The sequence below is a fragment of the Coregonus clupeaformis genome, unplaced genomic scaffold, assembly GCF_020615455.1.
Source record: "Coregonus clupeaformis isolate EN_2021a unplaced genomic scaffold, ASM2061545v1 scaf2066, whole genome shotgun sequence".
Classification (NCBI taxonomy): Eukaryota; Metazoa; Chordata; class Actinopteri; order Salmoniformes; family Salmonidae; genus Coregonus; species Coregonus clupeaformis.
The window spans coordinates 31,420-57,117 of NW_025535520.1; the positions used below are offsets into that span (position 1 = coordinate 31,420).

The following is a 25,698-nucleotide window of genomic DNA, read 5'->3' on the forward strand; positions in this document are numbered from 1 at the left end:
ACATGTGACTAACAGAAATTGAATAATGTGTCCCTGAACAAAAGTAACAGTCAGTATCCGGTGTGGCCACCAGCTGCATTAAGTACTGCAGTGCATCTCCTCATGGACTGCACCAGATTTGCCAGTTCTTGCTGTGAGATGTTACCCCACACTTCCACCAAGGCACCTGTATGTTCCCGGACAGTTCTGGGGTGGAATGGCCCTAGCCCTCACCCTCCGATCCAACAGGTCCCAGACGTGCTCAATGGGATTGAGATCCGGGCTCTTCGCTGGCCATGGCAGAACACTGACATTTCTGTCTTGCAGGAAATCACACACAGAACGAGCAGTATGGCTGGTGGCATTGTCATGCTGGAGGGTCTTGTCAGGATGAGCCTGCAGGAAGGGTACCACATGAGGGAGGAGGATGTCTTCCCTGTAACGCACAGCGTTGAGATTGCCTGCAATGACAACAAGCTCAGTCAGATGATGCTGTGACACACCGCCCCAGACCATGACGGACCCTCCACCTCGATCCCGCTCCAGAGTACAGGCCTCGGTGTAACGCTCATTCCTTCGACGATAAACGCGAATCCGACCATCACCCCTGGTGAGACAAAACCGCGACTCGTCAGTGAAGAGCACTTTTTGCCAGTCCTGTCTGGCCCAGCGACTTTTACAAAGCTCGAGACAAATTTACATTTTAGAAAACAAATTAACAAGACGCAAAACACTTTTACCAGTCCCGAAACAAATGTACAAATGACAGATTCTTCACGGAAAAGGAATGTACCACATACCGGAAGTGACACGGAAGTGATGAGCGTGGTCTTTTCGTGTTGTTGTTGTGGAGTTTATGGCGTTTATGGTGACCGCACGAACATGGACTGCGGCCGAGGGATGTTTTGCCCGTTTTGTGGCAAACACATGAACAGCTTAACGCGGTTTTGCTTTACGTGTGGTCGGTGTTTGGAGTTTTTAAAGGACGCGGACAAGACGGAAACATTGGAAACACAGGGGACGTCTCGACAGCCGGACAGTGCTATGCAAAGTAAGTTTAGCAAAACCAAAACGCTAGCTATCTAAGGACAGTAACGCTAATGATTTTTTGAGCGGCTTCTAACTTTCTGTTTCGGAACTCTGTCCATTTCTGCAGAACAGCCATGCCCATCATACAAACAGCTCATGGAGTACAGAAGCTCGAAATCAAAAGAACGACAGTCTTTTAACTATGGGCCAAAAGGAAGATATAGGCCTAAAGAAAGAAAACACGTCCAGGTAAGGTGTACTGACCGTCCTATACAATTTTGCAATGCTCTATATGTATTTGTGTGTTTGTGTATATTTATTTTACCTATGTATACATTAATTATATCTTTGTTATTTTACTAGATAAACGTAGGATTGATGGTGCCAAGTGGAACTGATTTAAAACCTCTAAGAGGGAAAACACTACCGTTATTTACAGACCCAGAGGTAGCAGCACCTGATCTACTGAAACAAGCTGTCCAGAAAATGACAACATTTAACAAGGACATGCACGAAGGACCTTATGTCCTTTTGTATCCAGACTGCTCAGAGGTGGTTCATGTGCCTGGGTCAGAAAGGCCATTCAAATTGGCAGAATATAAAAAGGAAATAGGAAAGGCATATTCCAGGATCACTTTTTTCATTTGCCTAGAAAAACACTATAAAAGAGGTTAGGGTTAGGGTTAGGGTTAGGGTTAGGGTTAGGGTTAGGGTTAGGGGTTAGGGTTAGGGTTAGGGTTAGGGTTAGGGTTAGGGTTAGGGATAGGGTTAGGGTTAGGGTTAGGGTTAGGGTTAGGTTAGGGTTAGGGTTAGGGTTAGGGTTAGGGTTAGGTACAGGGATAAAAACTCCATTGGACACCCCTGTCCAATTCTGTATGTGGAGAAGGTAATGTCGTGGGGAGCTGGGGTTTGTTTTGTTGTACTCCTGGGAGGCCGTAGATGTCCATCGATGTGCGTTGGAGGGGGCTAGGGTTAGGGTTAGGGTACAGGGATAAAAACTCAATTGGACACCCCTGTCCAATTCTGTATGTGGAGAAGGTAATGTCGTGGGGAGCTGGGGTTTGTTTTGCTCTACTCCTGGGAGGCCGTAGATGGGTTAGGGTTAGGGTTAGGGTTAGGGTTAGGGTTAGGGTTAGGGGTTAGGGTTAGGGTTAGGGTTAGGGTTAGGGGTTAGGGTTAGGTTAGGGTTAGGGTTAGGGTTAGGGTTAGGGTTAGGTTAGGTTAGGGTTAGGGTTAGGGTTAGGGTTAGGGTTAGGGTAAGGGGTTAGGGTTAGGGTTAGGGTTAGGGTTAGGTACAGGGATAAAAACTCAATTGGACACCCCTGTCCAATTCTGTATGTGGAGAAGGTAATGTCGTGGGGAGCTGGGGTTTGTTTTGCTGTACTCCTGGGAGGACGTAGATGTCAATCGATGTGCTTTGGAGGGGGCTAGGTGGATTTCAAAATTTGGTTAGGGTTAGGGGTTAGGGTTAGGGGTTAGGGGTTAGGGTTAGGGTTAGGTACAGGGATAAAAACTCAATTGGACACCCCTGTCCAATTCTGTATGTGGAGAAGGTAATGTGGTGGGGAGCTGGGGTTTGTTTTGCTGTACTCCTGGGAGGCCGTAGATGTAGGGTTAGGGTTAGGGTTAGGGTTAGGGTTAGGGTTAGGGTTAGGGTTAGGGTTAGGGTTAGGTACAGGGATAAAAACTCAATTGGACACCCCTGTCCAATTCTGTATGTGGAGAAGGTCATGTCGTGGGGAGCTGGGGTTTGTTTTGTTGTACTCCTGGGAGGCCATAGATGTTAATTGATGTGCTTTGGAGGGGGCTAGGTGGATTTCAAAATGTGGTTATGTTTTTAGCACATAGGTACAGGATAAAAACTCCATTGGACACCCCTGTCCAATTCTGTATGTGGAGAAGGTAATGTCGTGGGGAGCTGGGGTTTGTTTTGTTGTACTCCTGGGAGGCCGTAGATGTCCATCGATGTGCTTTGGAGGGGGCTAGGGTTAGGGTTAGGGTACAGGGATAAAAACTCAATTGGACACCCCTGTCCAATTCTGTATGTGGAGAAGGTAATGTCGTGGGGAGCTGGGGTTTGTTTTGCTCTACTCCTGGGAGGCCGTAGATGTCAATCGATGTGCTTTGGAGGGGGCTAGGTGGATTTCAAAATTTGGTTATTTTTTTTGCATATAGGTACAGGGATAAAAACTCAATTGGACACCCCTGTCCAATTCTGTATGTGGAGAAGGTAATGTCGTGGGGAGCTGGGGTTTGTTTTGTTGTACTCCTGGGAGGCCATAGATGTCCATCGATGTGCTTTGGAGGGGGCTAGGTGGATTTCAAAATTTGTTTTTGTTTTTTGCACATAGGTACAGGGATAAAAACTCCATCGGACACCCCTGTCCAATTCTGTATGTGGAGAAGGTAATGTCGTGGGGAGCTGGGGTTTGTTTTGTTGTACTCCTGGGAGGCCGTAGATGTCCATCGATGTGCTTTGGAGGGGGCTAGGGTTAGTGTTAGGGTACAGGGAAAAAAACTCAATTGGACACCCCTGTCCAATTCTGTATGTGGAGAAGGTAATGTCGTGGGGAGCTGGGGTTTGTTTTGCTCTACTCCTGGGAGGCCGTAGATGTCAATCGATGTGCTTTGGAGGGGGCTAGGTGGATTTCAAAATTTGGTTATTTTTTTTGCACATAGGGTACAGGGATAAAAACTCAATTGGACACCCCTGTCCAATTCTGTATGTGGAGAAGGTCATGTCGTGGGGAGCTGGGGTTTGTTTTGTTGTACTCCTGGGAGGCCATAGATGTTCATTGATGTGCTTTGGAGGGGGCTAGGTGGATTTCAAAATTTGGTTATGTTTTTAGCACATAGGTACAGGGATAAAAACTCCATTGGACACCCCTGTCCAATTCTGTATGTGGAGAAGGTAATGTCGTGGGGAGCTGGGGTTTGTTTTGTTGTACTCCTGGGAGGCCGTAGATGTCCATCGATGTGCTTTGGAGGGGGCTAGGTGGATTTCAAAATGTGGTTTTGTTTTTTGCACATAGGTACAGGGATAAAAACTCCATCGGACACCCCTGTCCAATTCTGTATGTGGAGAAGGTAATGTCGTGGGGAGCTGGGGTTTGTTTTGTTGTACTCCTGGGAGGCCGTAGATGTCCATCGATGTGCTTTGGAGGGGGCTAGGTGGATTTCAAAACTTAGTCTCCGTCTGATGAATTCTGCTGTGTTTGGCTCTTTGGTGACTTAAAAAAAAGTGCAACACAAACCTATTCCAGATGACTCTGGGGGTATTGAAACGTGCTCCTAGAGGGTTTTACAGGGAACTTTTTTTGCACCCCTGTCCAATTCTGTATGTGGAGAAGGTAATGTCGTGGGTAGCTGTGGTTTGTTTTACTGTACTCCTGGGAGGCCGTAGACGTCAATCGATGTGCTTTGGAGGGGGCTAGGTGGATTTCAAAATGTGGTTATTTTTTTTGCACATAGGTACAGGGATAAAAACTCAATTGGACACCCCTGTCCAATTCTGTATGTAGAGAAGGTAATGTCGTGGGGAGCTGGGTTTTTTTTTGTGGTACTCCTGGGAGGCCGTAGATGTTAATTGATGTGCTTTGGAGGGGGCTAGGTGGATTTCAAAATTTGGTTATGTTTTTAGCACATAGGTACAGGGATAAAAACTCCATTGGACAGCCCTGTCCAATTCTGTATGTGGAGAAGGTAATGTCGTGGGGAGCTGGGGTTTGTTTTGTTGTACTCCTGGGAGGCCGTAGATGTCAATCGATGTGCTTTGGAGGGGGCTAGGGTTAGGGTTAGGGTACAGGGATAAAAACTCAATTGGACACCCCTGTCCAATTCTGTATGTGGAGAAGGTAATGTCGTGGGGAGCTGGGGTTTGTTTTGCTCTACTCCTGGGAGGCCGTAGATGTCCATCGATGTGCTTTGGAGGGGGCTAGGGTTAGGGTTAGGGTTAGGGTTAGGGTTAGGGTTAGGTTAGGGTTAGGGTTAGGGTTAGGGTTAGGTACAGGGATAAAAACTCAATTGGACACCCCTGTCCAATTCTGTATGTGGAGAAGGTAATGTCGTGGGGAGCTGTGGTTTGTTTTGCTGTTCTCCTGGGAGGCCGTAGATGTCAATCAATGTGCTTTGGAGGGGGCTAGGTGGATTTCAAAATTTGGTTAGTTACAGGGATAAAAACTCAATTGGACAACCCTGTCCAATTCTGTATGTGGAGAAGGAAATGTCGTGGGGAGCTGTGGTTTGTTTTGTTGTACTCCTGGGAGGCGTTAGGGTTAGGGTTAGGGTTAGGGTTAGGGTTAGGTTTAGATACGTGCTTTCACATCAGAGTCTCCAAATGACTCCAATAACACCAGAAAAAGTCGGTAGATTTGTCGCTAGTCCCTTTTTTGAAAATGTGTCGCTAGAGGGGTCTGAAAACTTGATAAATATAGCGACAAAGTCGCTAAGTTGGCAACACTGGCCGGAGAGGCACGCATCAATTTACTGCGTACTAATGTACACATTCCGTCAGACGGAGAATGATGCGTTGAAGAGGGCGAGGAACGACATGGAGTCACAATCCATGCCAGGCACACCTGTGAGCTCTGGAACTCCACCTCCAACAGGCAGAGGCAACAATCCATCCACCCATGATGGGCTATTAGCAGGACAATAGACTCTTGTGTTAAGTTGCGTCAATTCAAATCTGGTATTAGGAACAAAAGAGGTCAATACACGTCTTCTAAAATAGACTAGTTTTTTAATTAATGCAAAACACTTCAATGGTAAATATGATGTTCGTATATACGGGTCCACTGAAATACCATTTGTTCCAGAGATAGAGCCGGGCTGTAAAACACGCCAATTTTAACAGCTCAGGGTTAGGTGGGAAAATTACGGGCAGCCAAAGTCGCTCCAGAGATAGAGCCGGGCTGTAAAACACGCCAATTTTAACTGCTCAGGGGTAGGTGGGAAAATTACGGGCAGCCAAAGTCGCTCCGACATTCCGTTCCAGAGATAGAGCCGGGCTGTAAAAACGCTAATTTTAACCACCCGCTGCTCGTTGAGAAGAGTACGAACGATACGTGCTTTCACATCAGAGTCTCCAAATGACTCCAATAACACCAGAAAAAGTCGGTAGATTTGTCGCTAGTCCCTTTTTTGAAAATGTGTTAGGGTTAGGGTTAGGGTTAGGGTTAGGGTTAGGGTTAGGGTTTAGGGTTAGGGTTAGGGTTAGGGTTAGGGTTAGGTACAGGGATAAAAACTCCATCGGACACCCCTGTCCAATTCTGTATGTGGAGAAGGTAATGTCGTGGGGAGCTGGGGTTGGTTTTGTTGTACTCCTGGGAGGCCGTAGATGTCCATTGATGGGGTTTGGAGGGGGTTAGGTGGATTTCAAAATGTGGTTATGTTTTTAGCACATAGGTACAGGGATAAAAACTCAATTGGACACCCCTGTCCAATTCTGTATGTAGAGAAGGTAATGTCGTGGGGAGCTGGGGTTTGTTTTGCTGTACTCCTGGGAGGCCTTAGATGTCAATCGATGTGCTTTGGAGGGGGCTAGGTGGATTTCAAAATTTGGGTAGGTACAGAGATAAAAAATCAATTGGACACCCCTGTCCAATTCTGTATGTGGAGAAGGTAATGTCGTGGGGAGCTGGGGTTGGTTTTGTTGTACTCCTGGGAGGCCGTAGATGTCCATTGATGGGTTTAGGTGGATTTCAAAATGTGGTTATGTTTTTAGCACATAGGTACAGGGATAAAAACTCAATTGGACACCCCTGGCCAATTCTGTATGTGGAGAAGGTAATGTCGTGGGGAGCTGGGGTTTGTTTTGCTGTACTCCTGGGAGGCCTTAGATGTCAATCGATGTGCTTTGGAGGGGGCTAGGTGGATTTCAAAATTTGTTTTTGTTTTTTGCACATAGGTACAGGGATAAAAACTCCATCGGACACCCCTGTCCAATTCTGTATGTGGAGAAGGTAATGTCGTGGGGAGCTGGGGTTTGTTTTGTTGTACTCCTGGGAGGCCGTAGATGTCCATCGATGTGCTTTGGAGGGGGCTAGGGTTAGGGTTAGGGTACAGGGAAAAAAAACTCAATTGGACACCCCTGTCCAATTCTGTATGTGGAGAAGGTAATGTCGTGGGGAGCTGGGGTTTGTTTTGCTCTACTCCTGGGAGGCCGTAGATGTCAATCGATGTGCTTTGGAGGGGGCTAGGTGGATTTCAAAATTTGGTTATTTTTTTTGCACATAGGGTACAGGGATAAAAACTCAATTGGACACCCCTGTCCAATTCTGTATGTGGAGAAGGTCATGTCGTGGGGAGCTGGGGTTTGTTTTGTTGTACTCCTGGGAGGCCATAGATGTTCATTGATGTGCTTTGGAGGGGCTAGGTGGATTTCAAAATTTGGTTATGTTTTTTAGCACATAGGTACAGGGATAAAAACTCCATTGGACACCCCTGTCCAATTCTGTATGTGGAGAAGGTAATGTCGTGGGGAGCTGGGGTTTGTTTTGTTGTACTCCTGGGAGGCCGTAGATGTCCATCGATGTGCTTTGGAGGGGCTAGGTGGATTTCAAAATGTGGTTTTGTTTTTTGCACATAGGTACAGGGATAAAAACTCCATCGGACACCCTGTCCAATTCTGTATGTGGAGAAGGTAATGTCGTGGGGAGCTGGGGTTTGTTTTGTTGTACTCCTGGGAGGCCGTAGATGTCCATCGATGTGCTTTGGAGGGGGCTAGGTGGATTTCAAAACTTAGTCTCCGTCTGATGAATTCTGCTGTGTTTGGCTCTTTGGTGACTTAAAAAAAAGTGCAACACAAACCTATTCCAGATGACTCTGGGGGTATTGAAACGTGCTCCTAGAGGGTTTTACAGGGAACTTTTTTTGCACCCCTGTCCAATTCTGTATGTGGAGAAGGTAATGTCGTGGGTAGCTGTGGTTTGTTTTACTGTACTCCTGGGAGGCCGTAGACGTCAATCGATGTGCTTTGGAGGGGGCTAGGTGGATTTCAAAATGTGGTTATTTTTTTTGCACATAGGTACAGGGATAAAAACTCAATTGGACACCCCTGTCCAATTCTGTATGTAGAGAAGGTAATGTCGTGGGGAGCTGGGTTTTTTTTGTGGTACTCCTGGGAGGCCGTAGATGTTAATTGATGTGCTTTGGAGGGGGCTAGGTGGATTTCAAAATTTGGTTATGTTTTTAGCACATAGGTACAGGGATAAAAACTCCATTGGACAGCCCTGTCCAATTCTGTATGTGGAGAAGGTAATGTCGTGGGGAGCTGGGGTTTGTTTTGTTGTACTCCTGGGAGGCCGTAGATGTCAATCGATGTGCTTTGGAGGGGGCTAGGGTTAGGGTTAGGGTACAGGGATAAAAACTCCATCGGACACCCCTGTCCAATTCTGTATGTGGAGAAGGTAATGTCGTGGGGAGCTGGGGTTTGTTTTGCTTCACGCCTGGGAGGCCGTAGATGTCAATCGATGTGCTTTGGAGGGGGTTAGGGTTAGGGGTTAGGGGTTAGGGTTAGGGGTTAGGGTTAGGTTAGGGTTAGGGTTAGGGTTAGGGTTAGGTACAGGGATAAAAACTCAATTGGACACCCCTGTCCAATTCTGTATGTGGAGAAGGTAATGTCGTGGGGAGCTGTGGTTTGTTTTGCTGTTCTCCTGGGAGGCCGTAGATGTCAATCAATGTGCTTTGGAGGGGCTAGGTGGATTTCAAAATTTGGTTAGTTACAGGGATAAAAACTCAATTGGACAACCCTGTCCAATTCTGTATGTGGAGAAGGAAATGTCGTGGGGAGCTGTGGTTTGTTTTGTTGTACTCCTGGGAGGCGTTAGGGTTAGGGTTAGGGTTAGGGTTAGGGTTAGGTTTAGATACGTGCTTTCACATCAGAGTCTCCAAATGACTCCAATAACACCAGAAAAAGTCGGTAGATTTGTCGCTAGTCCCTTTTTTGAAAATGTGTCGCTAGAGGGGTCTGAAAACTTGATAAATATAGCGACAAAGTCGCTAAGTTGGCAACACTGGCCGGAGAGGCACGCATCAATTTACTGCGTACTAATGTACACATTCCGTCAGACGGAGAATGATGCGTTGAAGAGGGCGAGGAACGACATGGAGTCACAATCCATGCCAGGCACACCTGTGAGCTCTGGAACTCCACCTCCAACAGGCAGAGGCAACAATCCATCCACCCATGATGGGCTATTAGCAGGACAATAGACTCTTGTGTTAAGTTGCGTCAATTCAAATCTGGTATTAGGAACAAAAGAGGTCAATACACGTCTTCTAAAATAGACTAGTTTTTTAATTAATGCAAAACACTTCAATGGTAAATATGATGTTCGTATATACGGGTCCACTGAAATACCATTTGTTCCAGAGATAGAGCCGGGCTGTAAAACACGCCAATTTTAACAGCTCAGGGTTAGGTGGGAAAATTACGGGCAGCCAAAGTCGCTCCAGAGATAGAGCCGGGCTGTAAAACACGCCAATTTTAACTGCTCAGGGGTAGGTGGGAAAATTACGGGCAGCCAAAGTCGCTCCGACATTCCGTTCCAGAGATAGAGCCGGGCTGTAAAAAACGCTAATTTTAACCACCCGCTGCTCGTTGAGAAGAGTACGAACGATACGTGCTTTCACATCAGAGTCTCCAAATGACTCCAATAACACCAGAAAAAGTCGGTAGATTTGTCGCTAGTCCCTTTTTTGAAAATGTGTTAGGGTTAGGGTTAGGGTTAGGGTTAGGGTTAGGGTTAGGGTTTAGGGTTAGGGTTAGGGTTAGGGTTAGGGTTAGGTACAGGGATAAAAACTCCATCGGACACCCCTGTCCAATTCTGTATGTGGAGAAGGTAATGTCGTGGGGAGCTGGGGTTGGTTTTGTTGTACTCCTGGGAGGCCGTAGATGTCCATTGATGGGGTTTGGAGGGGGTTAGGTGGATTTCAAAATGTGGTTATGTTTTTAGCACATAGGTACAGGGATAAAAACTCAATTGGACACCCCTGTCCAATTCTGTATGTGGAGAAGGTAATGTCGTGGGGAGCTGGGGTTTGTTTTGCTGTACTCCTGGGAGGCCTTAGATGTCAATCGATGTGCTTTGGAGGGGGCTAGGTGGATTTCAAAATTTGGGTAGGTACAGAGATAAAAAATCAATTGGACACCCCTGTCCAATTCTGTATGTGGAGAAGGTAATGTCGTGGGGAGCTGGGGTTGGTTTTGTTGTACTCCTGGGAGGCCGTAGATGTCCATTGATGGGTTTAGGTGGATTTCAAAATGTGGTTATGTTTTTAGCACATAGGTACAGGGATAAAAACTCAATTGGACACCCCTGGCCAATTCTGTATGTGGAGAAGGTAATGTCGTGGGGAGCTGGGGTTTGTTTTGCTGTACTCCTGGGAGGCCTTAGATGTCAATCGATGTGCTTTGGAGGGGGCTAGGTGGATTTCAAAATTTGGTTAGGTACAGGGATAAAAACTCAATTGGACACCCCTGTCCAATTCTGTATGTGGAGAAGGTAATGTCGTGGGGAGCTGGGGTTTGTTTTGTTGTACTCCTGGGAGGCCGTAGATGTCCATTGATGTGCTTTGGAGGGGGCTAGGTGGATTTCAAAATTTGGGTAGGTACAGGGATAAAAAATCAATTGGACACCCCTGTCCAATTCTGTATGTGGAGAAGGTAATGTCGTGGGGAGCTGGGGTTGGTTTTGTTGTACTCCTGGGAGGCCGTAGATGTCCATTGATGGGTTTAGGTGGATTTCAAAATGTGGTTATGTTTTTAGCACATAGGTACAGGGATAAAAACTCAATTGGACACCCCTGTCCAATTCTGTATGTGGAGAAGGTAATTTCGTGGGGAGCTGGGGTTAGGGTTAGGGTTAGGGTTAGGGTTAGGGTTAGGTACAGGGATAAAAACTCCATCGGACACCCCTGTCCAATTCTGTATGTGGAGAAGGTAATGTCGTGGGGAGCTGGGGTTTGTTTTGCTGTACTCCTGGGAGGCCGTAGATGTCAATCGATGTGCTTTGGAGGGGGCTAGGTGGATTTCAAAATTTGGTTAGGTACAGGGATAAAAACTCAATTGGACACCCCTGTCCAATTCTGTATGTGGAGAAGGTAATGTCATGGGGAGGTGGGGTTTGTTTTGTTGTACTTCTGGGAGGCCGTAGATGTCCATTGATGTGCTTTGGAGGGAGCTAGGTGGATTTCAAAATTTGGTTATGTTTTTTGCACATAGGTACAGGGATAAAAACTCAATTGGACACCCCTGTCCAATTCTGTATGTGGAGAAGGTAATGTCGTGGGGAGCTGGGGTTTGTTTTGTTGTACTCCTGGGAGGCCGTAGATGTCCATTGATGTGCTTTGGAGGGGGCTAGGTGGTTAGGGTTAGGGTTAGGGTTAGGGTTAGGTTAGGTTAGGTTAGGGTCAGGCCAGGTCAGGCCAGGGCCAGGCCAGGCCAGGCAGGCAGGCCAGGCCAGGCAGGGCCAGGAGGCCAGGCCAGGCCTAGGCAGGAAGGAGGCAGGCCAGGCAGAGGCAGGCAGGAGCAGGCCAGGCCAGGCCAGGCCCAGGCCAGGCAGGAGGCCCAGGCCAGGCCAGGCCAGGCCAGGCAGCAGGGCAGGCCAGGCCAGGCCAGGCCAGGCAGGCCAGGCGAGGGCGGCAGGCAGGCAGGCCAGGCAGGGAAGGCCAGGCCAGGCAGGAGCCAGGGGAGGAGCAGGCAGGAGAGCAGGAGGCAGGCAGGCAGGCCAGGCAGCAGCACAGAGGCCAGGACAGGCAGGCAGGCAGGCAGGCCAGGCCCAGGCCAGGCAGGCCAGGAGGAGGCCAGGCAGCCCAGGAGGCCAGGCAGGCCAGGCCCAGGCAGAGGCAGGCCAGCCAAGGCAGGAGCCAGGCAGGAGGAAGAGGAGGAGGAGGAGGCAGCAGGGGCCAGGCCAGGGCCGAGGCGCCAGGCCAGGCCAGGGCCAGGAGCAGCAGGCCAGGCCAGGGCCAGGCCAGCCAGGCCAGGCCAGGCCAGGCCGAGGCCAGGCCAGGGCCAGGGCCGAGGCCAGGCCCAGGGCCGCCCAGGCCAGGCCAGGCCAGGCCAGGCCAGGGCCAGGCCAGGCCAGGGCAGGCCAGCAGGCCAGGCCAGGCCAGGCCAGGCCAGGCCAGGCCAGGCCAGGCAGGCCAGGCAGGGCCAGGCCAGGCAGGCCAGGCAGGCAGGCAGGCCAGGCCAGGAAGAGCAGAGAAGAGGAGCAGGCCAGGACAGGACCCAGGCAGGCCAGGGCCAGGCCAGGCAGCCAGGCAGGCCAGGCCAGGGGCAGGCAGGAGGCAGGCCAGGGGCCAGGCAGGCCAGGCAGGGCAGGGCCAGGCAGGCCAGGCCAGGCCTAGGCAGGGCAGGCCAGGGCCAGGCAGGAGGAAGCCAGGCCAGGCCAGGCCAGGCCAGGCAGGCAGGCCAGGCCAGGGCCAGGCCAGGTCAGGAAGGAGGGAGAGGCAGGAGCCAGGAGGAGGAGGCAGGCCACAGGCAGGAGGAGGAGGCAGCCAGCAGGCCAGGCCAGGGCAGGCCAAGCAGGAGGAGGAGAGCAGGAGGAGGACCAGGCAGGCCAGGCCAGGCCAGGCAGGCAGGGGCCAGGCCAGGCCAGGCCAGGCCAGGGCCAGGCCAGGAGAAGCAGGCAGGCAGGAGAGAGGGGGCGAGGCCAGGCCAGAGAGAGGCAGGCAGCCAGGCCAGGCCAGGCCAGGGGCCAGGCCAGGGCCAGGAGGCCGGAAGGCAGGCAGGCCAGGCCAGGCCAGGCCAGGAGGCCAGGCCAGGCCAGGCAGGGCCAGGCCAGGCCAGGCAGGAGGCAGGCAGCCAGGCCAGGCCAGGCCAGGCAAGGACAGCGGAGGAGGAGGTAGGTTAGGTTAGGCAAGGAGGAAAAAGAACTCAACTGTATGTGGAGAAGTAATGTGTGGGGAGCTGGGGTTTGTTTTGTTGTACTCTGGGAGGGGAGTGTATCGATGTGTTTGGAGCAGAGATGTAAGGGATAAAAACAATGGAAACCCGTAATTCTGTATGTGGAGAAGGTAATGTAGGGGGAGCTGGGGTTTGTTTTGTTGTACTCCTGGGAGGCCGGAGATGTATCGATGTGCTTTGGAGGGGGCTAGGTGGATTTCAAAATGTGGTTTTGTTTTTTGCACATAGGTACAGGGATAAAAACCATCGGACACCCTGTCAATCTCTGTATGTGGAGAAGGTAATGTGTGGGGAGCTGGGGTTTGTTTTGTTGTACTCCTGGGAGGGTAGATGTATCGATGGGCTTTGGAGGGGGCTAGGTGGATTTAAAAAAACTTAGCTCGTCTGATGAATTCGCAGGGCTTGGTGACTTAAAAAAAAGTGCAACACAAACCTATTCCAGATGACACTGGGGGTATTGAAACGTGCTCCTAGAGGGTTTTACAGGGAACTTTTTTTGCACCCCTGTCCAATTCTGTATGTGGAGAAGGTAATGTGGGGTAGCTGTGGTTTGTTTTACTGTATTGGGAGGCGGAGACGCCAATCGATGTTGAGGGGGCTAGGTGGATTCAAAATGTGGTTATTTTTTTGACATAGGTACAGGGGATAAAAACTCAATGGAACCCGTAACTGTATGTAGAGAAGGAATGTGGGGGGAGCTGGGGTTTTTTTTGTGGTACTTGGGAGGCAGATGTAATTGATGTGTTTGGAGGGGGTAGGTGGATTTCAAAATTTGGTATGGTTTTAGACATAGGTACAGGGATAAAAACTCATTGGACAGCCCTGTCAATTCTGTATGTGGAGAAGGTAATGTGGGGGGAGCTGGGGGTTGTTTTGTTGTACTCTGGGAGGCGAGATGTAATCGACGTGCTTTGGAGGGGAGTAGGAGAAGGGATAAACAATGGAACCGTCAACTGATGTGAGAATAATGTGGGGGAGTGGGGTTTGCTTTGCTCTACTCCTGGGAGGAAATGTGTTGGAGGGGAGGGTTAGGGTGGGAGGGGTTAGGGAAGGGTTAGGAGGGTAGGTTAGGGTGTAGGGTTAGGTACAGGGATAAAAACCAACTGGGACACCCCTGTCCACCTCGTATGTGGAGAAGGTAATGTCGTGGGGAGCTGTGGTTTGTTTTGCTGTTTCTGGGAGGCCGAGATGTCAATCAATGTGCTTTTGGAGGGGGTAGGTGGATTTCAAAATTTGGTTAGTAAGGGATAAAAACTCAATTGGACAACCCTGTCAATTCTGTAAAGGAAAGGTGGGGAGGGTGTTGTTGTACTCCTGGGAGGGTTAGGGTTAGGAGTTAGGGGTTAGGGTTAGGGTTAGGTGGAGATAGAAGTTTCACATCAGAGTTCCAAATGACTCAATAACACCAGAAAAAAGCGGTAGATTTGTGTAGTCCCCTTTTGAAAATTGTGCTAGAGGGGTCTGAAAACTTGATAAATATAGCGACAAAGTCGCAAGTTGGCAACACTACGGAGAGGCACGCATCAATTTATGCGTATAATGTACACATTCCGTCAGACGGAGAATGATGCGTTGAAGAGGGCGAGGAACACATGGAGTACAATCATGCCAGGCACACCTGTGAGTCGGAACCACCCCAAAAGAGGCAACAATCCATCCACCCATGATGGGTATTAGCAGGACAATAGACTCCTGTGTTAGTTGGACAATTCAAATTGGTATTAGGAACAAAAGAGGTCAATACATAAAATAGACTAGTTTTTAATTAATGAAAACATTAATGGTAAAAGGATGTTGAGAAATACTGGAAATACATTGTTAGAGATAGAGCGGTAAAACACGCCAATAAAGAGGTGGGAAAATACAGCCAAAGTTCAGAGATAGAGCGGTGAAAAACGCAATTTTAACTGCTAGGGGTAGGTGGGGAAAATTACGGGCAGCCAAAGTGGTCCGACATTCGCTCCAGAGATAGAGCCGGGGAAAAAACGCAATTTTAACCAATGCCGTGAGAAGAGAGAAAAGTTTAATCAGAGTTCCAAATGACTCCAATAACACCAAAAAAGGGTAGATTTGTCGATAGTCCTTTTGAAAATGTGTAGGTAGGGTTAGGGTTAGGGGTTGTAGGGTTGATAGGGGTAGGGTTAGGGTTAGAGGAGGATAAAAATACGGAACCCTGTCAATTCTGTATGTGGAGAAGGAAGTGGGGGAGCTGGGGTTGGTTTTGCTGTACTCCTGGGAGGCCGGAGATGTATTGATGGGGCTTGGAGGGGGGTTAGGTGGATTTAAAATGTGGTTATGTTTTTAGCACATAGGTAAGGGATAAAAACTCAACTGGACACTCAACATGTGGAGAAGGTAAGTGTGGGGGGAGCTGGGGTTTGTTTTGCTGTACTCCTGGGAGGCCTTAGATGTCAATCGATGTGCTTTGGAGGGGGCTAGGGGGGGATTTCAAAATTTGGGTAGGTACAGAGATAAAAAAATCAATTGACACCCTGTCCAACCCTGTAGTGTGGAGAAGGTAATGTCGTGGGGAGTGGGGTTGGTTTTGTTGTACTCCTGGGAGCCGAGATGTCATTGATGGGCTGTAGGTGGATTTCAAAATGTGGTTATGTTTTTAGCACATAGGTACAGGGATAAAAACCAATTGGACACCTGGCCAATTCTATGTGGAGAAGGTAATGTGTGGGGAGCTGGGGTTGGTTTTGCTGTAGTCCGGGAGGCCTTAGATGTCAATGATGTGCTTTGAGGGGGCTAGGTGGATTTAAAATTTGGTTAGGTACAGGGATAAAAATCAATTGGACACCCCGTCAATTCTGTATGTGGAGAAGGTAATGTCGTGGGGAGCTGGGGTTTGTTTTGTTGTACTCCTGGGAGGCCGGAGATGTCATTGATGGTGCTTTGGAGGGGGCTAGGTGGATTTAAAAATTTGGGTAGGTACAGGGGATAAAAATAATTGGACACCCCTGTCAATTCTGTATGTGGAGAAGGCAAGGTCGTGGGGAGCTGGGGGTGGTTTTGTTGTATCGGGAGGGAGATGTATGATGGGTTTAGGTGGATTTCAAAATGTGGTTATGTTTTTTAGCACATAGGTACAGGGATAAAAACTCAATTGGAACCCCTGTCAATTCTGTATGTGGAGAAGGTAATTGTGGGGAGCTGGGGTTAGGGAGGGTTAGGGTTAGGGTTAGGGTTAGGTAAGGGATAAAAACTCCAGACACCCCTGTCCAATTCTGTATGTGGAGAAGGTAATGTGGGGGGAGTGGGGTTTGTTTTGCTGTACTCCTGGGAGGGCGGTAGATGTCAATCGATGTGTTTGGAGGGGGCTAGGTGGATTTAAAATTTGGTTAGGTACAGGGATAAAAACTCAATTGGAACCCCGTCAATCCCGTATGTGGAGAAGGTAATGTATGGGGAGGTGGGGTTTGTTTTGTTGTATTCTGGGAGGAGATGTCATTGATGTGCTTTGGAGGGGGCTAGGTGGATTTCAAAATTTGGTTATGTTTTTTGAATAGGACAGGGAAAAAACTAATGGAACCTGAATTCAGGGAGAAAGTTTGGTGACCTGGGAGGCCGAGATGTATTGATGTGCTAGGGGGAGGTGGCTAGGGAAGGCAAGGAGCAAGCAGAGGAGGAGGAGCCAGGCAGGAGGAAGGCAGGCAGGCCAGGCCAGGGCCAGGCCAGGCCAGGGCCAGGCCAGGCAGGCCAGGCCAGGGCCCAGGCCAGGCCAGGCCAGGCCAGGCAGGCCAGGCAGGCCAGGCCCAGGGCCAGGGCCAGGCCAGGCAGAGGAGCAGGCCAGGCCAGGCCAGGCCAGGAACCAGGCCAGGCCAGGCCAGGCCAGGCCAGGCCAGGGCCAGGCCAGGGAGGAGAGGCCAGGCCAGGCCAGGCCAGGAGACAGGCCAGGCCCAGGCCAGGCAGGCCAGGCAGGGCGAGGCCAGGCCAGGCCAGGCAGGCCAGCAGGCCAGGCCAGGCAGGCCCAGGCCAGGAGGCGGGCAGGCCAGGCAGGCAGGCCAGGGAGGAGGCAGGCAGGCAGGCAGGAGGCAAGAGGCCAGAGGAGGAGGCCAGGCCAGGCCAGGCCAGGCCAGCTGGCAGAGCCAGGAGGCAGGCCAGGCCAGGCCAGGCAGCAGGAGGCCAGGCGAGGCCAGGGCCAAGGAAGAAGGAGGCAGGCGAGGAGGAGGCCAGGCAGGGGGAGGCAGGCAGGCACAGCAGAGCAGGAAGACAGATGGCAGGAGAGGAGGCAGGCAGGGAGGAGGGAGGAGGTAGAAGGAGGAGGAGGAGAAGCCAGGCAGGAGGCAGGCCAGGCCAGGCAGGCAGGAGGAGGCAGGAGGCAGGCAGGCAGGCCGAGGCAGGCAGGCAGGCAGGCAGCCAGGCAGGCCAGGCCAGGCCAGCAGGCCAGGCCAGGAGGCAGGCAGGCCACAGGCAGGCACAGAGGGCAGGCCAGGCCAGGCCAGAGGAGGGAGGAGAGGCCAGGCAGGCAGCAGGCCAGGCAGGCCAGGGCCAGGCCAGGCAGGGCCGAGGCCAGGCCAGGCCAGGCCAGGGAAGGCCAGGAGGAGACCAGCAGGAGGAGGCAGAGGAGGCCAGGCCAGGCAGGCCAGGCCAGGCCACCAGGCCAGGCCAGGCAGGCAGGCCAGGCCAGCAGGCTAGGCAGGCCAGGCCAGGGCCAGGCCAGGCCAGGCCAGGCCAGGCAGGACAGGGAGGCAGGCAGGCAGGAGGCAGGCAGGAAGGCAGGCCAGGCAGGCCAGGCCAGGCCAGGCCAGGCCAGGCCAGGGAGCCAGTGCCAGGCCAGGCCAGGCCAGGAGGCAGGCCAGGCCAGGCCAGGCCAGGCCAGGAACACAGGCAAGGCAGGCCAGGCCAGGGCAGGCAGGGCAGGCCAGGGCCAGGCAGGCCAGGCCAGGCCAGGCCAGGGCCCAGGGCCAGGCAGGCAGCCAGGCCAGGCAGGAGGCAGCCAGGAGGCCAGGAGGCCAGGCAGGCCAGCCGCCAGGGCAGGCCAGGGCAGCCAGCAGCAGGCAGGAGAGGAAGGGAGGTAAGGAGGTTAGGTTAGGTACAGGGATAAAAACCCACGGACACCCCTGTCCAATCTCTGTATGTGGAGAAGGTAATGTGGGGAGCTGGGGTTTGTTTTGTTGTACTCTGGGAGGCCGAGATGTCCATCGATGTGCTTTGGAGGGGGCTAGGGTTAGGGTTAGGTACAGGGAAAAAACTCAATTGGACACCCCTGTCCAATTCTGTATGTGGAGAAGGTAATGGTGGGGAGTGGGGTTTGTTTTGCTCTACTCCTGGGAGGCCGAGATGTCAATCGATGTGCTTTGGAGGGGGCTAGGTGGATTTCAAAATTTGGTTATTTTTTTTTGCACATAGGTACAGGGATAAAAAACTCAATTGGACACCCCTGTCCAATTCTGTATGTGGAGAAGGTCATGTCGTGGGGAGGGGGTTTGTTTTGTTGTACTCCTGGGAGGCCATAGATGTTCATTGATGTGCTTTGGAGGGGGCTAGGTGGATTTCAAAATTTGGTTATGTTTTTAGCACATAGGTACAGGGATAAAAACTCCATTGGACACCCCTGTCCAATTCTGTATGTGGAGAAGGTAATGTCGTGGGGAGCTGGGGTTTGTTTTGTTGTACTCTGGGAGCGTAGATGTCATCGAGTGCTTTGGAGGGGGCTAGGTGGATTTCAAAATGTGGTTTTGTTTTTTTGCACATAGGTACAGGGATAAAAACTCCATCGGACACCCCTGTCCAATTCTGTATGTGGAGAAGGTAATGTAGTGGGAGCTGGGGTTTGTTTTGTTGTACTCTTGGGAGGTCGTAGATGTCCATCGATGTGCTTTGGAGGGGGCTAGGTGGATTTCAAAACTTAGTCTCCGTCTGATGAATTCTGCTGTGTTTGGCTCTTTGGTGACTTAAAAAAAAAGTGCAACACAAACCTATTCCAGATGACTCTGGGGGGTATTGAAACGTGCTCCTAGAGGGTTTTACAGGGAACTTTTTTGCACCCCCTGTCCAATTCTGTATGTGGAGAAGGTAATGTCGTGGGTAGCTGTGGTTTGTTTTACTGTACTCTGGGAGGCCGTAGACGTCAATCGATGTGCTTTGGAGGCTAGGTGGATTTCAAAATGTGGTTATTTTTTTTGCACATAGGTACAGGGATAAAAACTCAATTGGACACCCTGTCCAATTCTGTATGTAGAGAAGGTAATGTCGTGGGGAGCTGGGTTTTTTTTGTGGTACTCCTGGGAGGCCGGAGATGTTAATTGATGTGCTTTGGAGGGGGCTAGGTGGATTTCAAAATTTGGTTATGTTTTTTAGCACATAGGTACAGGGATAAAAAACTCCATTGGACAGCCCTGTCCAATTCTGTATGTGGAGAAGGTAATGCGTGGGGAGCTGGAGTTTGTTTTGTTGTACTCTGGGAGGCCGGAGATGTCAATCGATGTGCTTTGGAGGGGGCTAGGGTTAGGGTTAGGGTACAGGGATAAAAACTCAATTGGACACCCCTGTCCAATTCTGTATGTGGAGAAGGTAATGTCGTGGGGAGCTGGGGTTTGTTTTGCTCTACTCCTGGGAGGCCGTAGATGTCCATCGATGTGCTTTGGAGGGGGCCAGGGTTAGGGTTAGGGTTAGGGTTAGGGTTAGGGTTAGGTTAGAGTTAGAGTTAGGGTTAGGTTAGGTACAGGGATAAAAACTCAATTGGACACCCCTGTCCAATTCCGTATGTGGAGAAGGTAATGTCGTGGGGAGCTGTGGTTTGTTTTGCTGTTCTCCTGGGAGGCCGTAGATGTCAATCAATGTGCTTTGGAGGGGCTAGGTGGATTTTCAAAATTTGGTTAGTTACAGGGGATAAAAACTCAATTGGACAACCCTGTCCAATTCTGTATGTGGAGAAGGAAATGTCGTGGGGAGCTGTGGTTTGTTTTGTTGTACTCCTGGGAGGCGTTAGGGTTAGGGTTAGGGTTAGGGTTAGGGTTGGTTTAGATACGTAGCTTTCACATCAGAGTCTCCAAATGACTCCAATAACACCAGAAAAAGTCGGTAGATTTGTCGCTAGTCCCTTTTTGAAAAATGTGTCGCTAGAGGGGTCTGAAAACTTGATAAATATAGCGACAAAGTCGCTAAGTTGGCAACACTGGTCGGAGAGGCACGCATCAATTTACTGCGTACTAATGTACACATTCCGTCAGATCGGAGAATGATGCGTTGAAGAGGGCGAGGAACGACATGGAGTCACAATCCATGCCAGGCACACCTGTGAGCTCTGGAACTCCACCTCCAACAGGCAGAGGCAAACAATCCATCCACCCATGATGGGCTATTAGCAGGACAATAGACTCTTGTGTTAAGTTGCGTCAATTCAAATCTGGTATTAGGAACAAAAGAGGTCAATACACGTCTTCTAAAATAGACTAGTTTTTTAATTAATGCAAAACACTTCAATGGTAAATATGATGTTCGGATATACGGGTCCACTGAAATACCATTTGTTCCAGAGATAGAGCCGGGCTGTAAAACACGCCAATTTTAACAGCTCAGGGTTAGGTGGGAAAATTACGGGCAGCCAAAGTCGCTCCAGAGATAGAGCCGGGCTGTAAAACACGCCAATTTTAACTGCTCAGGGGTAGGTGGGAAAATTACGGGCAGCCAAAGTCGCTCCGACATTCCGTTCCAGAGATAGAGCCGGGCTGTAAAAAAACGCTAATTTTAACCACCCGCTGCTCGTTGAGAAGAGTACGAACGATACGTGCTTTCACATCAGAGTCTCCAAATGACTCCAATAACACCAGAAAAAAGTCGGTAGATTTGTCGCTAGTCCCTTTTTGAAAATGTGTTAGGGTTAGGGTTAGGGTTAGGGTTAGGGGTTAGGGTTAGGGTTTAGGTTAGGGTTAGGGTTAGGGTTAGGTTAGGTACAGGGATAAAAACTCCATCGGACACCCCCTGTCCAATTCTGTATGTGGAGAAGGTAATGTCGTGGGGAGCTGGGGTTGGTTTTGTTGTACTCCTGGGAGGCCGTAGATGTCCATTGATGGGGTTTGGAGGGTTAGGTGGATTTCAAAATGTGGTTATGTTTTTAGCACATAGGTACAGGGATAAAAACTCAATTGGACACCCCTGTCCAATTCTGTATGTGGAGAAGGTAATGTCGTGGGGAGCTGGGGTTTGTTTTGCTGTACTCCTGGGAGGCCTTAGATGTCAATCGATGTGCTTTGGAGGGGGCTAGGTGGATTTCAAAATTTGGGTAGGTACAGAGATAAAAAATCAATTGGACACCCCCTGTCCAATTCTGTATGTGGAGAAGGTAATGTCGTGGGGAGCTGGGGTTGGTTTTGTTGTACTCCTGGGAGGCCGGAGATGTCCATTGATGGGTTTAGGTGGATTTCAAAATGTGGTTATGTTTTTAGCACATAGGTACAGGGATAAAAAACTCAATTGGACACCCCTGGCCAATTCTGTATGTGGAGAAGGTAATGTCGTGGGGAGCTGGGGTTTGTTTTGCTGTACTCCTGGGAGGCCTTAGATGTCAATCGATGTGCTTTGGAGGGGGCTAGGTGGATTTCAAAATTTGGTTAGGTACAGGGATAAAAACTCAATTGGACACCCCTGTCCAATTCTGTATGTGGAGAAGGTAATGTCGTGGGGAGCTGGGGTTTGTTTTGTTGTACTCCTGGGAGGCCGAGATGTCCATTGGATGTGCTTTGGAGGGGGCTAGGTGGATTTCAAAAATTTGGGTAGGTACAGGGATAAAAATCAATTGGACACCCCTGTCCAATTCTGTATGTGGAGAAGGTAATGTGTGGGGAGCTGGGGTTGGTTTTGTTGTACTCCTGGGAGGCCGTAGATGTCCATTGATGGGTTTAGGTGGATTTCAAAATGTGGTTATGTTTTTAGCACATAGGTACAGGGATAAAAACTCAATTGGACACCCCGTCCAATTCTGTATGTGGAGAAGGTAATTTCGTGGGGAGCTGGGGTTAGGGTTAGGGTTAGGTTAGGGTTAGGTACAGGGATAAAAACTCCATCGGACACCCCTGTCCAATCTCTGTATGTGGAGAAGGTAATGTCGTGGGGAGCTGGGGTTTGTTTTGCTGTACTCCTGGGAGGCCGGAGATGTCAATCGATGTGCTTTGGAGGGGCTAGGTGGATTTCAAAATTTGGTTAGGTACAGGGATAAAAACTCAATTGGACACCCCTGTCCAATTCTGTATGTGGAGAAGGTAATGTCATGGGGAGGTGGGGTTTGTTTTGTTGTACTTCTGGGAGGCCGAGATGTCCATTGATGTGCTTTGGAGGGAGCTAGGTGGATTTCAAAATTTGGTTATGTTTTTTGCACATAGGTACAGGGATAAAAACTCAATTGGACACCCCTGTCCAATTCTGTATGTGGAGAAGGTAATGTCGTGGGGAGCTGGGGTTTGTTTTGTTGTACTCCTGGGAGGCCGTAGATGTCCATTGATGTGCTTTGGAGGGGTAGGGTGGTTAGGCTAGGCCAGGGCCAGCCAGGCCAGCCAGGCCAGGGCCAGGCCAGAGCAGGCAGGAGGAGGGAGGCCAGGCCAGGCCAGGCCAGGCCAGGCCAGGCAGGCAGGCAGCCCAGGCCAGGCCAGGCCAGGCCAGGCCAGGCCAAGGCAGGCCAGGCCAGGCCAGGCAGGCCAGGGCCAGGGCCAGGCAGGCAGGCAGGCCAGGCAGGCAGGCAGGCAGGCCAGGCCGCAGGACAGGCCAGGCCAGGCCAGGGCAGGAGCGGGCCAGGCCAGGCCAGGCCAGGGCCAGGCCAGGCCAGCAGCAGGAGGCCAGGCCAGGAAGGCAGGGCCAGGCAGGCAGGAAGGCACAGGCAGGCAGAGAGAAGGCAGGCAGGCAGGACAGGCCAGGCCAGGGCCAGGCCAGGCCAGGCCCAGGGCCAGGCCCAGGCCAGGCCAGGCCAGGCAGGAGCAGAGCAAGGCACAGCCAGGCCAGGCAGGCAGGCCAGGCCAGGCCAGGCCAGGCCAGGCCAGGCAGGCCAGGCCAGGCAGGCAAGGCCAGGGCCCAGGCAGGCAGGCCAGGCCAGGCCAGGCCAGGCAGGCAGGGCCAGGCCAGGCCCCAGGCCAGGGCCAGGCCAGGGCCAGGCCAGGCCAGGGCCAGGCAGGCCAGGCAGGCAGCAGGCAGGCAGGGAAGGCAGGCAGGCAGGCCAGGCCAGGCAGGCAGGCAGGGCAGGCAGGCCAGGCCAGGCACCAGGCCAGGCCAGGCAGGCCAGGCAGGAGGCCAGGAGCAGGAGGCCAGGCAGGCCAGGCCAGGCCAGGCCAGCCAGGCCAGGCCAAGGCCAGGAGGCAGGAGGAGGGCCAGGCCAGCAGGCCAGGCCAGGCCAGGCCAGGCCAGGGCCCAGGCCAGGCCAGGCACAGCAAGGCAGGCAGGGCCAGGCCAGGCGAGGCCAGGAAGCAGGGCCAGGGCCAGGCCAGGGCAGGGAGGCCAGGCCAGGCAGGCAGGCAGGCAGGAGGCAGGGCAGGAGAGAGGCAGGCAGGCAGGCAGGCAGGCCAGGCAGGCCAGGGCCAGGCAGGCCAGGCAGGCCAGCAGCCAGGCAGGAGGCAGCAGGAGCAGGCCAGGCCCAGGCCAGGCCAGGCCAGGGCCCAGGCCAGGCCAGGCCAGGCCAGGGCCAGGCCAGGCCAGGCAGCCAGGGCCAGGCCAGGCCAGGCCAGGCCAGGGCCAGGCAGCCAGGCAGGCAGGCAGGCCAGGAGGCAGGAGGCAGGCAGGCAGGCAGGCCAGGCAGGCAGCAGGGAGGAGAGGCCAGGCCAGGCCAGGCCAGGCCAGGCCAGGCAGGCCAGGCCAGGCCAGGCCAGGCCAGGGCCAGGCCAGGCCAGGCCAGGGCAGCAGGAGGCCAGCAGGCAGGCAGGACAGGCAGGAGGCAGCAGGCAGGCCAGAAGGGCAGCAGGTAGAGCCAGGAGGAGTAGGAGGTTAGGTACAGGATAAAACCCAACGGACACCCGTAATCCTGTATTGGAGAAGGAATGTCGTGGGGAGCTGGGGTTTGTTTGTTGTACTCCTGGGAGGCCGGAGATGTCCATCGAGTGCTTTGGAGGGGGCTAGGGTTAGGGTTAGGTACAGGGAAAAAACTCAATTGGACACCCCTGTCCAATTCTGTATGTGGAGAAGGTAATGTCGTGGGGGAGCTGGGGTTTGTTTTGTTGTACTCTGGGAGGCCGTAGATGTCCATCGATGTGCTTTTGGAGGGGGCTAGGTGGGATTTCAAAATGTGGTTTTGTTTTTTTGCACATAGGTACAGGGATAAAAACTCCATCGGACACCCCTGTCCAATTCTGTATGTGGAGAAGGTAATGTCGTGGGGAGCTGGGGTTTGTTTTGTTGTACTCCTGGGAGGCCGAGATGTCCATCGATGTGCTTTGGAGGGGCTAGGTGGATTTCAAAACTTAGTCTCCGTCTGATGAATTCTGCTGGTTTGGCTCTTTGGTGACTTAAAAAAAAGTGCAACACAAACCTATTCCAGATGACTCTGGGGGTATTGAAACGTGCTCCTAGAGGGTTTTACAGGGAACTTTTTTTGCACCCCTGTCCAATTCTGTATGTGGAGAAGGTAATGTCGTGGGTAGCTGTGGTTTGTTTTACTGTACTCCTGGGTGGCCGTGAGACGTCAATCGATGTGCTTTGGAGGGGGCTAGGTGGATTTCAAAATGTGGTTATTTTTTTTTGCACATAGGTACAGGGATAAAAACTCAATTGGACACCCCTGTCCAATTCTGTATGTAGAGAAGGTAATGGTGGGGAGCTGGGTTTTTTTTGTGGTACTCCTGGGAGGCCGGAGAGTTAATTGATGTGCTTTGGAGGGGCTAGGTGGATTTCAAAATTTGGTTATGTTTTTAGCACATAGGTACAGGGATAAAAACTCCATTGGACAGCCCTGTCCAATTCTGTATGTGGAGAAGGTAATGTCGTGGGGAGCTGGGGTTTGTTTTGTTGTACTCCTGGGAGGCCGAGATGTCAATCGATGTGCTTTGGAGGGGGCTAGGGTTAGGGTAAGGTACAGGGATAAAAACTCAATTGGACACCCCTGTCCAATTCTGTATGTGGAGAAGGTAATGTCGTGGGGAGATGGGGTTTGTTTTGCTCTACTCCTGGGAGGCCGTAGATGTCCATCGATGTGCTTTGGAGGGGGCTAGGGTTAGGGGTTAGGGTTAGGGTTAGGGTTAGGTTAGGTTAGGGTTAGGTTAGGTTAGGTTAGGTACAGGGATAAAAACTCAATTGGACACCCCTGTCCAATTCTGTATGTGGAGAAGGTAATGTAGTGGGGAGCTGTGGTTTGTTTTGCTGTTCTCCTGGGAGGTCGTAGATGTCAATCAATGTGCTTTGGAGGGGGCTAGGTGGATTTCAAAAATTTGGTTAGTTACAGGGATAAAAACTCAATTGGACAACCCTGTCCAATTCTGTATGTGGAGAAGGAAATGTCGTGGGGGAGCTGTGGTTTGTTTTGTTGTACTCCTGGGAGGCGTTAGGTTAGGGTTAGGGGTTAGGGTTAGGGTTAGGTTTAGATACGTGCTTTCACATCAGAGTCTCCAAATGACCCAATAACACCAGAAAAAAGTCGGTAGATTTGTCGCTAGTCCCTTTTTTGAAAATGTGTCGCTAGAGGGGTCTGAAAACTTGATAAATATAGCGACAAAGTCGCTAAGTTGGCAACACTGGGGAGAGGCACGCATCAATTTACTGCGTACTAATGTACACATTCCGTCAGACGGAGAATGATGCGTTGAAGAGGGCGAGGAACGACATGGAGTCACAATCCATGCCAGGCACACCTGTGAGCTCTGGAA

The 25,698-nt window shown here is 51.3% G+C and overlaps 1 long non-coding RNA gene across 1 annotated transcript; it reads left to right on the forward strand.

The window, feature by feature from the left end:
* Positions 1 to 1,141: 1,141 nt before the first annotated feature.
* Positions 1,142 to 1,416, forward strand: LOC121558870. The gene is made up of 2 exons (XR_005998624.1): positions 1,142 to 1,257; positions 1,372 to 1,416. It is a non-coding gene; the product is annotated as an uncharacterized LOC121558870 (long non-coding RNA).
* The last annotated feature ends 24,282 nt before the right edge of the window (positions 1,417 to 25,698 follow it).